Raw genomic sequence first — 14,933 nt, 5'->3', positions numbered from 1 at the left:
GACAAAGGAGGGTTCTCCGCGCTTCTGTCGTTTGGCCACAATCCGTTGCAACCAGGCCAGGACAGATATTTTAGAGAGGAGAGACGCCGGTGCAGCTCAGATGTCTTCTTAATTTTCTTTATTCTTCAGTAAAAGCTGCAGAACATTATTAAACTTTGACTAACATTTCGATGTGTCGATGTTTTTGACTAACGAACATCGAAACGTTAGTCAAAGTTTAATAATGTTCTGCACCTTTTACTAAAGAATAAAGAAAATTAAGAAGACATCTGAGCTGCACCGGCGTCTCTCCTTCTCTTTTTGGCTTTGGCTAAATATTTCTAAAATCATTTGAGTTTCACTAGTCACATGTTTTAACAAGCAACACTTGTTATTGAACTAATAACAGACGTGTGTCGAAAATTGACTTTATTTTCCATACGGAGAAATAACATATGCAGAGTCTAACCAAGGTCAATCTTGCCAAAAAAGCCCTCAAACCTGAAAACACATGAGGCAAAAGTGCAAAACATCACAAAACTAACTAAACTAACACGCGCATATTTTTGTATTGCAATCATTGTAGCCTACAGTTGTAACAGCGCGTAACAGTCGTTTTACTCCCCGGATGCGCTCATTATAAAGAACGTTTAACGTGTCCCAAAAACAGCTATCAATTAATCACCAAACGTATTATAAACAAGTATTGCCAGGAGCAACACCTTGCAAAAAATTATAACAATAGGCCTAGGCCTTTATATGGCTCTGCTCCTGCCTAGATTCGAACTCAGAACTACCTGAAAGTTGCAGACCTGTTCTGGAAATACGTGCATTAACCCACTCGACCGTCAGACAACGCTATCTGCTTCGAGTAGGCCTATTGGGTAGGACTGTAGCCTACACTGGTTGCTGTGGCACAGTCTTGAGTGACCGAATTCGTTTTTCTTTGTCATATGAATGCTGTCATTTTGTTAACATTACTGTTAAGGAGATGCTGTAGGCAAAGTCTATATTTCAACCTCGTTAGTGTAGTAAAAAAAATCAGAACTATTCACAAGGTTTCTGGGCAGCATATTTATGTTCTGTTAGCAAGCGAACTTCTCATGACTATCGACAAAGTAGCCTACTGCCAGCTGACGAAGCTCTCATTTTAAAACATTACTGAGAGACAGACACTGTACAATCAAGAAATCTTGCCACTGAATCCAAAACTATGTTTAACATTATGTACAAGGCTTAGGCTACAGTGGACTAGCATGTTGCAGGGGCTGCTAAAAACACAGAGAAACGCACTGAAAACTCGGCCAATCACAGCCCTTGCTGTAGAATGCGCCGTCTGGTTCGACCGTGGAACTCCACAGCGGACTATGCTGCCCCCAAGCGGCTGCAGTTGTACTTACATTTCACCATTCACCATGATCGTGAATGAAGTGTCAATTTTTAACTGGGACCCACTGTAGATCACATCACCCTACATCCTTTACAGATTTTGTTTTACCTCTGTTCCTGGTGTTATCAGGAAAATCCAGAGAAGGAGAAGCCGGGGGGCAAAGGCACTTGTTAAAGCCAGTGGTGGATAGACAGCAGGTCAGTACTGGCCAAACGCTGCTAGAAACTTCCAGAAACAAAGGCAGACGCCTCCCGCTGAGATTAATGCACTCCTTTATGTATCTAGATTCCAGATCTCCTCCTGCTCTCTCTCTGCTCTCTGTCTCTCTCTCTCTCTGTGTCTTTTTATGGGCTCCGCAGCATTCCTTTGGTATTGTAACAGCACGGAAAAACAGCGGCGTTCGTTCTTCTCAGGTTAGCCAGGAGTGACCGCACCCCACGCAACCGGACCCGGCGGTGCTCCCGGGCGGGGTGTCGGGTCTGGGGAGCCCATCTCCAGTCCACCATCAATGGCTCCGCGGCCTTTCAAGGGCCCAGGGTGTTAACGTTTATGGAAAGTGTTTATGTAAGGTCACGGACACGGGCTTACACGTCTCCCCTCGGTTCAGGGTTTTACTGTAAGGTGAAGGCAGGGAGGATTTAGGTGATGTGAGGATCATTCAGAGACACGTGTGCCCCGTTTAACCTTGAGCTTTAGGAGACATACAGCAGTATTGAACACGTCAACATTTTTTTTCAGTAAGTATACTTCCAGCGAGGCTATTTGCATGAAATTTTCACCAGACATTAGTATTAACTCAGGTAATCCACATATATAAAAAAATCCAAACATTAATGTCCATAAGTAGCCTGACGACGAGCCAGACCCACATCAAGATGTAGGGTCTTGGAACTTACCATTGGCAGTGCTCAATCCGAGGGGCGGGATAAACGGTTGTCTTTCAAATTTCCTCTGCACGCAACAGGATAGCGCTACAACTCATGAGTCCCATGCATTTTCCCACCAGCGAAGCTAGTTGGCTAGTTGATCAAACTTTTGCCAATTTAAAAAAAGCTTAACTCGAGTCGCGATTCAAAGACTGCTGTTCGCCAGCAGCAGCATCCATCTTATTTGATTTCAAGTAGCAGGAAATTCACACGGAACCGTCGCTGACTCTATACACGATGTGATTGGCCTGATAGAAGTTTCATTTTTCCAGCTTGCAAGCCAACGGAGAGTTGCTAGACTACCCTGGCTGCAAATTCCATTTGCTGCCGCTAGGGTGCATCTAGATTTCTAGGCTAGTCCATAAGTAGAGTTATGAGTAAAAAAGTGGAATGGCACAGGGAAAAAGAACACGCTAAGAAAAAGCAATACACAAAGGCAAGGAATGGCAAGGAACGAGGTGGAATCTATACGTAGTTAGAGAGTAATTATCCCTCTTATCTGTAAACATTTCATGATGGGTAAAAGCAAAAAGCTCTCCCAAGACCTTTGCAACCTTATTGTTGCAAAACATATCAATGAAACTGGTCACAGATGCATTTCAAAACTTCAGAATCATCCAGTCAGCAGTATTGGAACCATTATCTGCAAGTGGAAGGAACATCACTGCATCATCAATCGGCAATGCACAGGATCTCCTCACAAGATTTCTGACCAGGAAGTCAGAAGGATAGTCAGAAGTGTAGCCTAGAGCCAAGGACCACTTGGAGAAAGCTCCAGAAAGACTTGGAGGCAGCAGGTTCAATTGTTACAGAGAAAATCATAGGTAATGCACTCCACCGCCATGGCCTCTATGCACGCTCACCCCGCATGACTATTACTGAAGAAAAACATGTCGAAGCTCGTTGAAAGTTTGCTTCACAACATTTGGACAAGCCTATGAAATACTGAGAGAATGTATTCTGGTCAGGCGAGAGCAAAATTGAACCTTTTGGATGTCATACTACACACCATATTTGGAGAAGAAATGGCACTGTGCATCACCCTAAAAATACCATACCAACAGTGAGGTTTGGAGGTGGAGGCATCACGGTGTGGGGCTGTTTTTCATCTCATGGTACTGGCAGACTTCATACAGTTGAAGGAATGATGAATGGAACCATTTGTTCTGGGAGAATCTTGCCATCCACCAGAACAATGAGGATGAGACATGGCTAGACCTTCCAACAGGACAGGACAATGATCCAAAGCGTTCAGCAAAGGAAGCTCTCAATTGGTTTCAGAGAAAGGAAATCAAGGCCCTGACTTAAATCCAATTGAACAGTTTTGGAAGTTATCTAAAGATCAGGATTTACAAGAGGGACCCCTGGAATCTTAATATTAAAAGATTATCTGTTTAAAAGAATGGGCCAAAATCACACCTGAATACTGCGACTGATTAGTTTCGTCATACAGGAAATGCCTTGAAGCTCTCATTACAAATACAAAAAGGCTTTTCCACAAAGTATTTAAAAAAATTTCAGTAGGCGTGTTCAATACTTTTTTCCTGTGGCATTCCACTTTTTTACTCATAACTCTACTTATGGAAATTAATGTTTGAATTTTTTAATATGTGTGGATAACCTAAGTTACTACTAATGTCTGGAGAAAATTTAATGCAAATAGCTTCACTGTAAGTATACTTACTGAAAAAAATGTTGACGTGTTCAATACTTATTTTCCCCGCTGTACACACACATACACACATACACACACACACACACACATACACTAACACAGTATCACATCATGTCATTCATACACTCTAAATACTGACCACTCGGCCACAGCTTCCAGTGGAGCTTCTACCCCCCTTCTGGTCCACTACTGGCCTCTCACAACTTCACCTGCCGCTTGAACAACACCCCAACAGCCTCCTTATGTACACAGTCCCATGCGGACACAGCTTGAACAGGTCATCTCCCTGTGCGGACAGGTCAAGCTCCCCCTCCGACCCTCACTCTCCACACATACACACACACACACACACACACACACACACACACACACACACACACACACACACACACACACACAAAGTCGCCTTAGAGCTGCAATGTATCACATCTCCAGGAAGGCCTCTGGCTGGGCAGGCGGGCCTGTGCCTCTTCCTCCTGCAGGGCCGTGAGCAGTTTAACAACCAGCGCCTGCGCACACCAAAAGGACAAACAGGACAAAAGTCAGGAGGGGAGTTACAGGGCAGTGGGTGGCTATAGGGAAAGCCCCAACTAGGACAGAGAGTAAATCTTCCTCAGGACAGGGGCAGGAAAGGAACTAGCAAGCAAACAGCAGGGTTGCCAGTTCAAACACACACACACATTAGCACACACACACATTAGCACACACACATATTAACACACAGGCTTTCTCTCTCAAGCATCCATGCTTACACACACATACACACACACCTGCCCATTTGCATGCACACTTCAACACGTTGAGTTCCTCACACTACCACACACACACACACTCTCTCTTTCTCCTCTTTTAACACTCTTTTATACAAACATTCACACACACACACACACACACACACACACACACACATGCCTGCCATACCTATTGTTAGTGGAGGGAAGCAGGAGATGATCCGAGTGTTGATGTGCTGTGATCAACTCCATCTAGGCCCAGTCAGAGCTCTGTATATTTTGCTGATCCCGTTGCCCTGAGAGACCTCTCAGGTTTGCTCACCAGGTGATGAATTGCTTGGCGTATGAACGATCCTCTTTAAGCATGGTTTTCTAAAGGCAGCCGCAATTACACGGACTGCTGTTATTCACCTCTGTGTGCGAGGGAAGCACTGACGTGATTGTTTGATGAGCTGCTTTTTGTTTTCCAAAGAGCATGTTTCAACTCTCACTCACATACCAACCCTAAGTCGACTCCGTTTGACTTTTTCCGGCGCAAATGTTCTTGTTCTGGTTACTGACAAACTAATTCCATGAACTTCTCTCTGTTTGCTGTAGAAAAGCCATCCCTCTTTTGAAGTCAGAGCGATTTGGACAAAGCTGTACAATGCAGAACAGAGAAGCACAGAAGTCAGTGCATACGTACACATGCACGCACACACACACACACACACACACACACACACACACACACACACACACACACACACACACAGACACACACACACACACACACACACACAAACACACACACACACAGAACACCTCAAACATTCCAGGTCTGAAGTGGAGCTCGACCCCGCTATCCAGCCCCCGTGTGTGTGTATGTGTGTTTGTGTATGTCTGTCTGTCTGTGTGTGTGTGTGTGTGTGTGTGTGTGTGTGTGTGTGTGTGTGTGTGTGTGTTGTTTGTGTGTGTGTGTGTGTGTGTGATGCGTGCCATCTCACAAACGTGATAAACACAATGAGCCCTCTTGCTGGGGGTGTCCTAATCAGGGGTTTCGGGGTGTTGGAGAGCCCCCTACACATGAGGGTGGGGAAGATACGAAACAGAGGAGTGCCTGTGTGGGTTATCAGTGAAGCCGGGGGGCAGGGTTGGGGGGTGGTGGAGAGGCTGGGGTTGGTGGGGGGCATGTAGAGGCTTGTATGGCCAATGAGTCTGCAGACAAAGGCGTGGTGCTCTCTGGAACGACCTTAGTCATTGCTCACTGGTGGATTACCACCAAGGCCCGGCGTGGACTTAACATGCTTAGGAGAATGTAAGGCTAGACGGCAAAATGTTTGGGAGGTTTTAAGATGTCAAGCTCAAAGACCATTTGAGTTTCAGGCAAAGAGGGATTCCCCTTGGGATCATCTTTGAACTCCTGAGAAATGATCTGATCCCTGTAGGTGCAATTGTTTCTCTTTTGTTTCCATTGTAAATCACTCCACAATATGTTAATATCCCTTAATCTCAAAGACTTATTTTTACCAGCTTTATGTTGCATATATGCAACTTCAAAACTACAATACAATATTAACCACAAATTTGACACAGTTCACAGACATCAGAGATGTTTTCCTCTGACCTATTGCCCCCGAAAAGATCAGACAGGGTCACATGCCATTTACCCATCATTCATATCCAGGAGAGAGGGAGAGAGGGACAGAGTGGCAGTAGGATCAGGAGGGAAAGAAATAGAAGAGATCAAATGAGAGAGAACAGATGGAGGGGTGAAAATAAGCTTACATCAGAGAGTGAGCGTGAGAGAGAGAGAGAGAGAGAGAGGACACAATGGGAGATAACAGATGCTTCAGAGAAAGAAGGAGAGAGAGAGAGAGAGGCAGGAAAAGAGGAGGAAGGAGAGGAGATGTGGAGGATAGGAGGGTCTGTTTGCAATTAGCCCTCCATCCCCAGGTTGTGCGAGACACATAGCGATGGCTTCTTGGCGGATGATTTGACTGTCAGGAGCCCTGCTGGGCTCATCGGGGTGTCCCTGGAAAGTATGTGTGCCAGAGAAGCGAGAGGGAGGGAGGGAAGGAGGGAGAAAAGGAAAGGAAAGAGAGAGCGTGAGTGAGTGAGTGAGTGAGTGGAGGGGGGATGAGCTCAGGGCCAGCGACGGCCCATCCTCTCCGGCCTGCTGCCACCTCCTCCTGCTTGTCACGCCGCCCCAGACCCCAGCTGCCGGTGTTAAAGTTCGCACCGAGGAATGAGAAGGACGTGATGGGCCGGCCGTAAATATCCCCACTCCAAGGGGAAAGTGGTTGGGGCGGGTGGGGCGGGAATGGGTGGTTAGAGAGTTAGGACGAGCTGCGGGTTTTGATACTTATCACAGACGTAGAGCACTTCATTTTGATATGGTAGAACCCACATTTACAGTCTTCCCTTGAACTGCTAAGGGGGGAGGGAGACTGGATACTGCTCTGTTGGCCTGATGTATTCATTTACTATTTATGGAGTGTGTATGTCTATGTGGTTTGTGTGTGTGTGGCTGTGTGTGTGCGTGCGTGTGTGTGTGCATACGCCAAAGCACTTGTGTTGCACCAGGATGTCAGACAGCCTCTGCATATGAGATAGTGATCATCCCTACTCTTCAAACTCAGCACAGTGAACCTCTTTTGCTTGCAAAACCCCACTAAACCCTGATGTGTATGTTAGGCACTCTGGATGGGATTTGTAACGGTGGGTGTTGGGGGGTGTGATGAGGGGTGCAGGCCTCCACAAGTTGGGCCAGGGAGCTGGCTGCCTTCTAGCAGATGTAAGGAGCTCACTCACGGCTCAGCCCCAGAAACGAACACCAGGGGGAGGCAGCAGCAGCAGTTCGGCGCACTCAGCACAGGGAGAATCCCTGGCCCCCTCGTCTCTGTCATCCCCTCTTCTCCTCAGGCAGATGCTATGTCGAAACAGCACAGATTTGGCCCTGCGTCCAGCGAAACGAAGTCCCGGTGTAGCGAGCTGGACAAAACCGCCGCATTCTGACCTTAGGATGTGGGAGAAAGGGAATTGAACAGTGCGCCACTTTTCAATGTGCCTGTGATATCCATTATGATTTAGTGACTTGTAAAAGGAATCAAAAAAGAAGGGGGTTTGATAGAAGCCAAATTTGACTTGCCACATAAATTACATCTTCAAAAGGGCTTCATTTTGGAACAAGGGAACGAGGGGCAACCTCTCAACAAACCCGTTTTTCCTCCCGTACCCTCTTTACAGCACTGATTACAAGCACTACTTACACAAATCAGAGCGACTCCCAAAGTATTATGGGCTTGTCAATATGAGGCCTCGTCAGCGCGCCCATGATGTTCCCAGCGAGCAGCACCCCATAACCAGGGTGGGGAACGACACACCACTGCAAGGAAATCATTAAATGAGGGAGTGATAAAAGCGTCTGACTCCACCGGGGAGTTCGGCTGAATCCCGATAAAAGTCGGATAAAAAGAAGGAGGGTGCTCACACAGAACTTTGCCAACTTTACTCGCCTCCGACGCCCGCGTTTTTTGCGTCACCCAACAGCTCGATAGGGCTACGTTTGTTACAGGCGAGCGCAGTCGAGCATGACAGGACTGGATCGGCAACGGGTGCTGTCTTTACAGCGTGTGGTGCCTTTTTGAAGTCCTGCGAAGGCCATTACGCGCCCAGTGCTTTTCCCATCAGTTAGCACGCTATAAAGAAACCCAATTGCTTTGTCACCCTCCGTGGCCCCGTATTCATTCTAGCTTTCTTCCAAACAATAGCCTGTATATTCTAATGTGATGTAAGAATGGTCAAATTAGACTATTAAAAAAAAGTTACCTCAGTCAGTGAGTGCGGTCAGTTAAGGTATAAGCCTGGAAGTGGATACTTAGCAGTAATCATGAAAGAATGTCAATGGGCGGCTTTGAAAGGAGCCATCAGTACGGTCCAGTGAGGGAAGGAAAAAGTTTTATTATTTCCTTTGAAAAATTGATTCCAATTTATAAGGGGGTCCTGCAAAGGGTGTCGTATACAATTCCTCCCCTCTTAATACTAAATCTTTCAGGCAGAAGCTTTTAAAACTTCAAATGCGCCAATATCCACTTACACATGTCATGGTATACCCCCTATTCTATGAGGGCCATTCCTGTTCTTGTGCGCTTGAAACACGAACATGTGCACTGGAAACGAGAGAGAGGGAGAGAGAGAGAGAGAGAAAGGGAGAAGAGAGAGAGGGAGAGAAGGAAAAAAAATTCCCTCCACACAGAAATGGAGGGACGTGTGGACTGTAAAAAAAAGAGCACACATGGTGTCTGGCTTTCCCATCACCTCTGCGGACGAGTGGGCCACTCGGGTGGCTGTCAGGGGCGTCCACCGCGTGGACCGCGTCGCTTAAGTACAAACAGGCTGGCCATCATCCCTTATTAAGCCTGTGCACCGAGTCCGCTGGGCCAACAGACAACCATGAGCTGGAGCTAGTGACTACTGGGGTTTGCTCGTACAGATACATTTGTACATTTGTAGCTTAATGTACATTTTGCCTCTACGTCCAGTTTTTTGTCCATTTTAGCATATTTGGTCAATTCTACTTGAACTATTCAGGTTCCCAACTGTAATAGGACAGGCAGATGTGCAATGACAAGGAGATTCCACATAGCCTCGATCCCTTCACAACTGTTTATGATGTCAAAGAGCATTTTTGACAGAAGATATATGCAGACGATGAAACGCGTCATGACGGAAATGACCGGGCGTTTTGATCGAGCTTTGAAACCGAGCTTTCCCACAGCAGAGCGTGGAGATGGCAGTAACTCTGTCAGCGTAAGAGTGATAGTGAAAGCTGGTGAAAGTAGCATCAACACTCCAGACTCGAACACATCCTCAGGTATAGCTTGGGGGCGAAGCTTGTGTTTATGACAGGGAACATGAGTGTTGCTCTGGGTCTGCCAGAGTCAGTTGGAATCGTGCACACAATGACGTTTCTTTTTCCAAGAGAGAGAAAGGCAGAAAGAGACAGAAGGGGAGAGAGAGAGAGAGAGAGAGACAGACAGAGGGAAGCATAATCCCAGAAAAGATGAGCCCCAGTGGTCCAAAGCACTTCCCATTCTCTTCACTCATTCTCTCTCTCACACACACATGTCCATACATCCCCACACAAACATCCACTTATACACACACACACACACACACACACACACACAGGCACATACTACACATACACACAACTTGATCATGCACGCACACATACACACAAGCTTCATCTATTGCACCTCCATTCGTGTCAAAAGGGAGACGCCAACAGATCTACTTGCTCCGTCCAGATGGCCGAATCTGCTGACTATAAACGTTAACGCTCGAGCAAAGCCGCAGTGCCCCACCACAGGAGACGAGTCTCCCCTCATACCCGAAGCCGCACCATTTATTACTTTATTCGGCCGGCGTAATGATTTAAGCGAGTGCAGATTGCGAGCGAAGGCGCGAGCCACGTGCTCCTGAAAGTAACGCAGTGCGGTACAATAGTACTACGTCTAACCACCACCAGTGCGGGTTCAAAAAGAGGTTGGCCGTATTCTCCCGGGGTTACGCAAAGCTGTTTGACATGAAAAGCATCGGGGTGACTATTGCTCGGAATACATAACTTTTTCTCCCTTTTTTTTAACTCTCTCTGAGTGTTTAATATCAAATATTCCCCCCGTGTCAAGCCAATAATCACCCCTAGGAAAGGTGGCTGCGAGGGTCAGACTGTGCCCGGAGAGTATAAATCTTTCCCTCCATTACTGTAGTATGTTCAGGTTTTCCTGAGATGAAGCATTGCATTGGGCCAAGACAGGCAGCTGAGCTGCACATGTTAGACCCCCTGCGGCTTTTCAAAGGTTCTGCTGATAAATTTCGGGACAGAGCACACAAGTTTACGAGTAGCATGAATGCACAAACATGCATGTCGGTGTCCTCCTGGTAATATGTTTGTGTGTGTGTGTGTGTGTGTGTGAGAGAGAGAGAGAGAGAGAGAGAGAGCTGACAAACCACATTGTAAAATAAATGCGATCATCATGCAGTTTTATGTTATTTTATTTATTGTGTTTCTTTTTGGTAGGTTTTCATCGCGTCTGTGTCTTTCATCTGGGTTAGCTCTACATTTGTGTCTTTCATCTGGGTTAGCTCTACATTTGTGCTTCATTTTCACACAGGCGATATCATTTCTCTCCCAAGGAAAAGACCGCCAGGGTTTCTCATATATTCCCAAAAAATTCCTTTGATGAAAGCAGTAGCCGTGCTCCGAAGAGCTGTTCTGCAGGTGAGAAGATTTCAGGCCTCATTGATTTTCTTTAATGAGCGTAGGAACATAAATCAGATTTGGCTGAGTATTAAAGCTTTCAGTGATTTTTTTTTCATTTTTCCAGGGGAAGAGAAGTCTTTATTTCATTGATCACATCAGTCTCTGTACGACTGAACAAAAGGAAGGGTGAAAAAGTCAGACTGTGATTCTCAAACTATACACTAGAATTATGGGAAGCAGGCTCCTGTACTCTTACATAAACTACTACAGTGCCCGACAGGAGTATCTCTATATTTACACTTCCTTTTTGATCAACAGTCCTATAAGATTTCAATCCAAATGATGTGTTTCAGAGTTTTGTAAGAGTGTAAACTAAAGTGGTAAAGAGTACACACTTAAGTATGATATAAAAATTAAAGTTAAAATAAAATGTCTGGAATGTAGTGAAAATGTATATATTAAAAAGGTAGCCTATATAATGATATGTGTATTATGTATGTGTGTATATTTCAGGTTGTTGCTGGGATACACAAATATGTCTTCGCCTCAGAATGGAAGAAACAGCTATGTTTGCGTTAACGATGATCAAAGAGAGGATGAGCTGTCTTTTTGAGAGATAGGTTTTCAGAGACTGGATCTCACGACTCGAGTGTCCGAGCTGACACGAGGGGCATCACCTCTGAATCTCTCAAATTCCCATCAACGTCACCCAGTTAAACATCCAATCTCTTGTAAAATTCTCACTTGGGTCAAATGTGAATGTTTTGTGTGTCTTTTGTCTTCCACCGCATCATTGTTGGTAGAATATCTCACAAAGCATTATTCATTTTATAACAGTGGATATCATAAAAAAAGAACAAGTAAGATAGCATACCTTTTTATATAGGCATATATGGTGACAATGGTGAGCACCCATTACAAATCATTTTGAATTATGACCTGATCTTTCCTGACAGCAATCTAAAATCCAATCTGAAGAAAATCGAGTTTGACTAAATTTGGAGTTGTCTCCCCCTTGTAACCTCAGCCGCTTGCAGACCATCTTCCCGGATAATCTTACCCCGTGGGCACATCTAGTGATCTCATGCCTAAATCACGCCACTCCACCCAGGTCAGAATAGAGCGTCTGACAGGCCGAAAGGGTTGGTCATGCTCCCAAACAAAAAGAGCAGAGAACACCTCGACCTTACTCCCTCTATCTCAGGTAACCTTGAGGTAGGGTGTGTGTGTGGGGGGGGGGGGGGGGTCGGCTTGCTGATGTACAGTCCAATCTGCCATCTGTCCATCGAGGTCTCGCACAGTGGGGTGGTTGGAGGCCAGGGGAATGCCACCTGGAGATCGCCCCCGAAATCTGAGTCCCTCACGGTTCTTCCTCATTGTCAGATATGGTATGGATTAGTTTAGTAACAGCCTTCTCGGTGTTCCCGGCGTGTTTTCATTCGAGGCAGGCCCGAGCCCTAAATCTCAACCTGTGAAGTGGCAGGTCATCACACCTAAGTCTTTCTTCATGTCGGAGCCTTCAGAGGACAAATTCGACACAGGTCACAAATCAGCGCTCTTCACAGGTGAAAGATACCTCTAAAAAGATACAGGAATGCAGGTGAACACTGAGATATTAGAGCGAGTCCAAGACCCACACTGCAACTCATAATCCCTGGACAGATGAAGACAACGAGATGAATGATTAAAAAAGAAATACACTATGGGCAGGATTCCCAGACATGGATTTTCCTAGTCCTAGACTAGAGGAGAGCTACACTGGGAATATAGATCTGCCCTGAAAAAGTACTAGGCTTTTCCATGTCTGGGAAACTAAGTATAAGTAAGTATAAGTATATATACTCTTTTGATTCCGTGAGGGAAATTTGGTCTCTGCATTTATTCCAATCCGTGAATTAGTGAAACACACTCAGCACACAGTGAACACACAGTGAGGTGAAGCACACACTAATCCAGGCGCAGTGAGCTGCCTGCTACAACAGCGGGGAGCAGTGAGGGGTTAGGCGCCTTGTTCAACTAGCCCCAAATCAATATCGCTGGACTAGAACACAATAAGCATTAACTAACTAATAGGACAGCGAAGGCTTCAGACGGCGCAGGCTTCCTTCCTTCATGATCCAAGTGTTTCAGTCCAGTAGCTCACCATATTGTTTTGCCTGTATCACGTTTCACCCGATCCCATTACATCCAGGTGTCACCACTAGGGGCAGTAGAGAGGATAAACTGGGGCATTATCAGACCAGTCTAAAGACCAACTCCTTATTTGTCCTGCCCATCATTGTCGTGGCCACCACAAAAGTGATGTATCGCTACATGATGTACTGTGTCTATGGGTAAGAAACCATTGATATGGAAGAAAACAGATACAACCTTAAACCGTTTTTAGTCTGGCAATAATTGGTGTTCATAGACAACATGGTGCTGAAAGAACTGGAGTGATACAAACAATCCATATATAGTTACCATTACCGTATCCATATCATATTATCATATATGTATAATTATCATATATTATATGATGTGTTGACTGTCTTTTGGACAAAATGTCCCAAGCTTTTGAAACTTGAGAAGTTGAAAATGATAAAAACCAGTTTCTTCAGTCTGCGTTGTACTGGAAACAATCTGTGTTTACACAGAAATATGGAAAATAACACAAGGCATGTTGACACAACACTGGCCAAGTGTCACAGTAGCAACGAGTCTCCACTGAGATGGGAGGACTACAAGGCGCACATCAAGACCCAGGGATACACATTTGGGATTGGGTGGACCGACCTAGCCTGGTCTGCACTGCTCTCTCTTCTCTCTCTCTCTCTCTCTCTCTCTCTCTGTCTCTCTCTCTCTCTCTCTCTCTCTCTCCTGGACTTGGCACACTGGTCACATGTGAACACCATTAGGCACCGGCGGCAGGCTCTGGTTGAAGTCTCTCTCTCGCTCGTAAACGTGTCCCTGTCAGAGATCCAGAGGATGTGTCCTGCCGCTGAACCGCGTGCTTGGCTGCCATCTCGCCGCCGCGGCTCTGCCACGCTGATCACATCCACACCGCGCCACACCGATCCTCTCCGCCCATGCAGACGTGCGCTAACAAGGAAGGCCATTGCCTACAGCGGCACCACACCCTTTCACTGGTAGTTCTTTAACTGGATGGGCAGATTAGCTTTCCTGTCGAGGTTGTAGCTTCGAATGGCGTACCCCCACGTGTGGCTGTGCATGGGGCTTAACATTGAAAATAGCACAAAGTTAAAGAAAACACACCATTGTAATGTACTTCTCATTGACCTTTGTGGATAATCCCACTTCTCACTTATCTGACGCTTGTCACATTTATTGTGAAATCTTTACAGTTGATTGCTATTGAAGAACGAGCTCATGGATACTGAACGCTCAAAAACCCATTAAAGATTAACACCCACAGAAGTTCATCTGTAGGGTAATCCAAGTACATGGTAGTGACAAACCTTAAAGAACGGTCCTATGGGTTTGTTTTGGATGTTACTGTTTAATCTGAATTAACTGAATTTAGATTTGTCTCTGAAACAAGTACTGGGAACCCAACCCCCCCCCCCCCCAGGACCAGAGAGGCCTCCATCCCAGGCACTGTTGCTTTGACTGCTGAGGATGTGTCACACACGGCATCTCCTGCAGTGTGTGCTGCACTCCCTGCAAAGTCAAAACACCAGCCCCCTGATTACATTCCTGCTCTCCAAAGCAGCTATGCACACACACACACACACACACACATTCACACACACATTCACACACTCACTCACAGCATATTAATCCTCATATTTATATGGGCACTAGGAAGAGGCCCTTAATACACAGGTACACACTTGCTCTTACACTGTACATACACACACACTTGAACACGCACACCGAGAGACAGACATAGTTCCAGTGTTTGCTCTCTTTCACTCTCAGCGTGTGACATGTAATCCCTCATCCCTCACCTGATCTGTCATCAGGGCCTTGTTTTGCCTGAGCC

Source organism: Alosa sapidissima, chromosome 8, assembly GCF_018492685.1.
Source record: "Alosa sapidissima isolate fAloSap1 chromosome 8, fAloSap1.pri, whole genome shotgun sequence".
Classification (NCBI taxonomy): Eukaryota; Metazoa; Chordata; class Actinopteri; order Clupeiformes; family Clupeidae; genus Alosa; species Alosa sapidissima.
The sequence above is the reverse complement of the archived record's forward strand: the minus strand, read 5'-3'. Positions refer to the sequence as shown.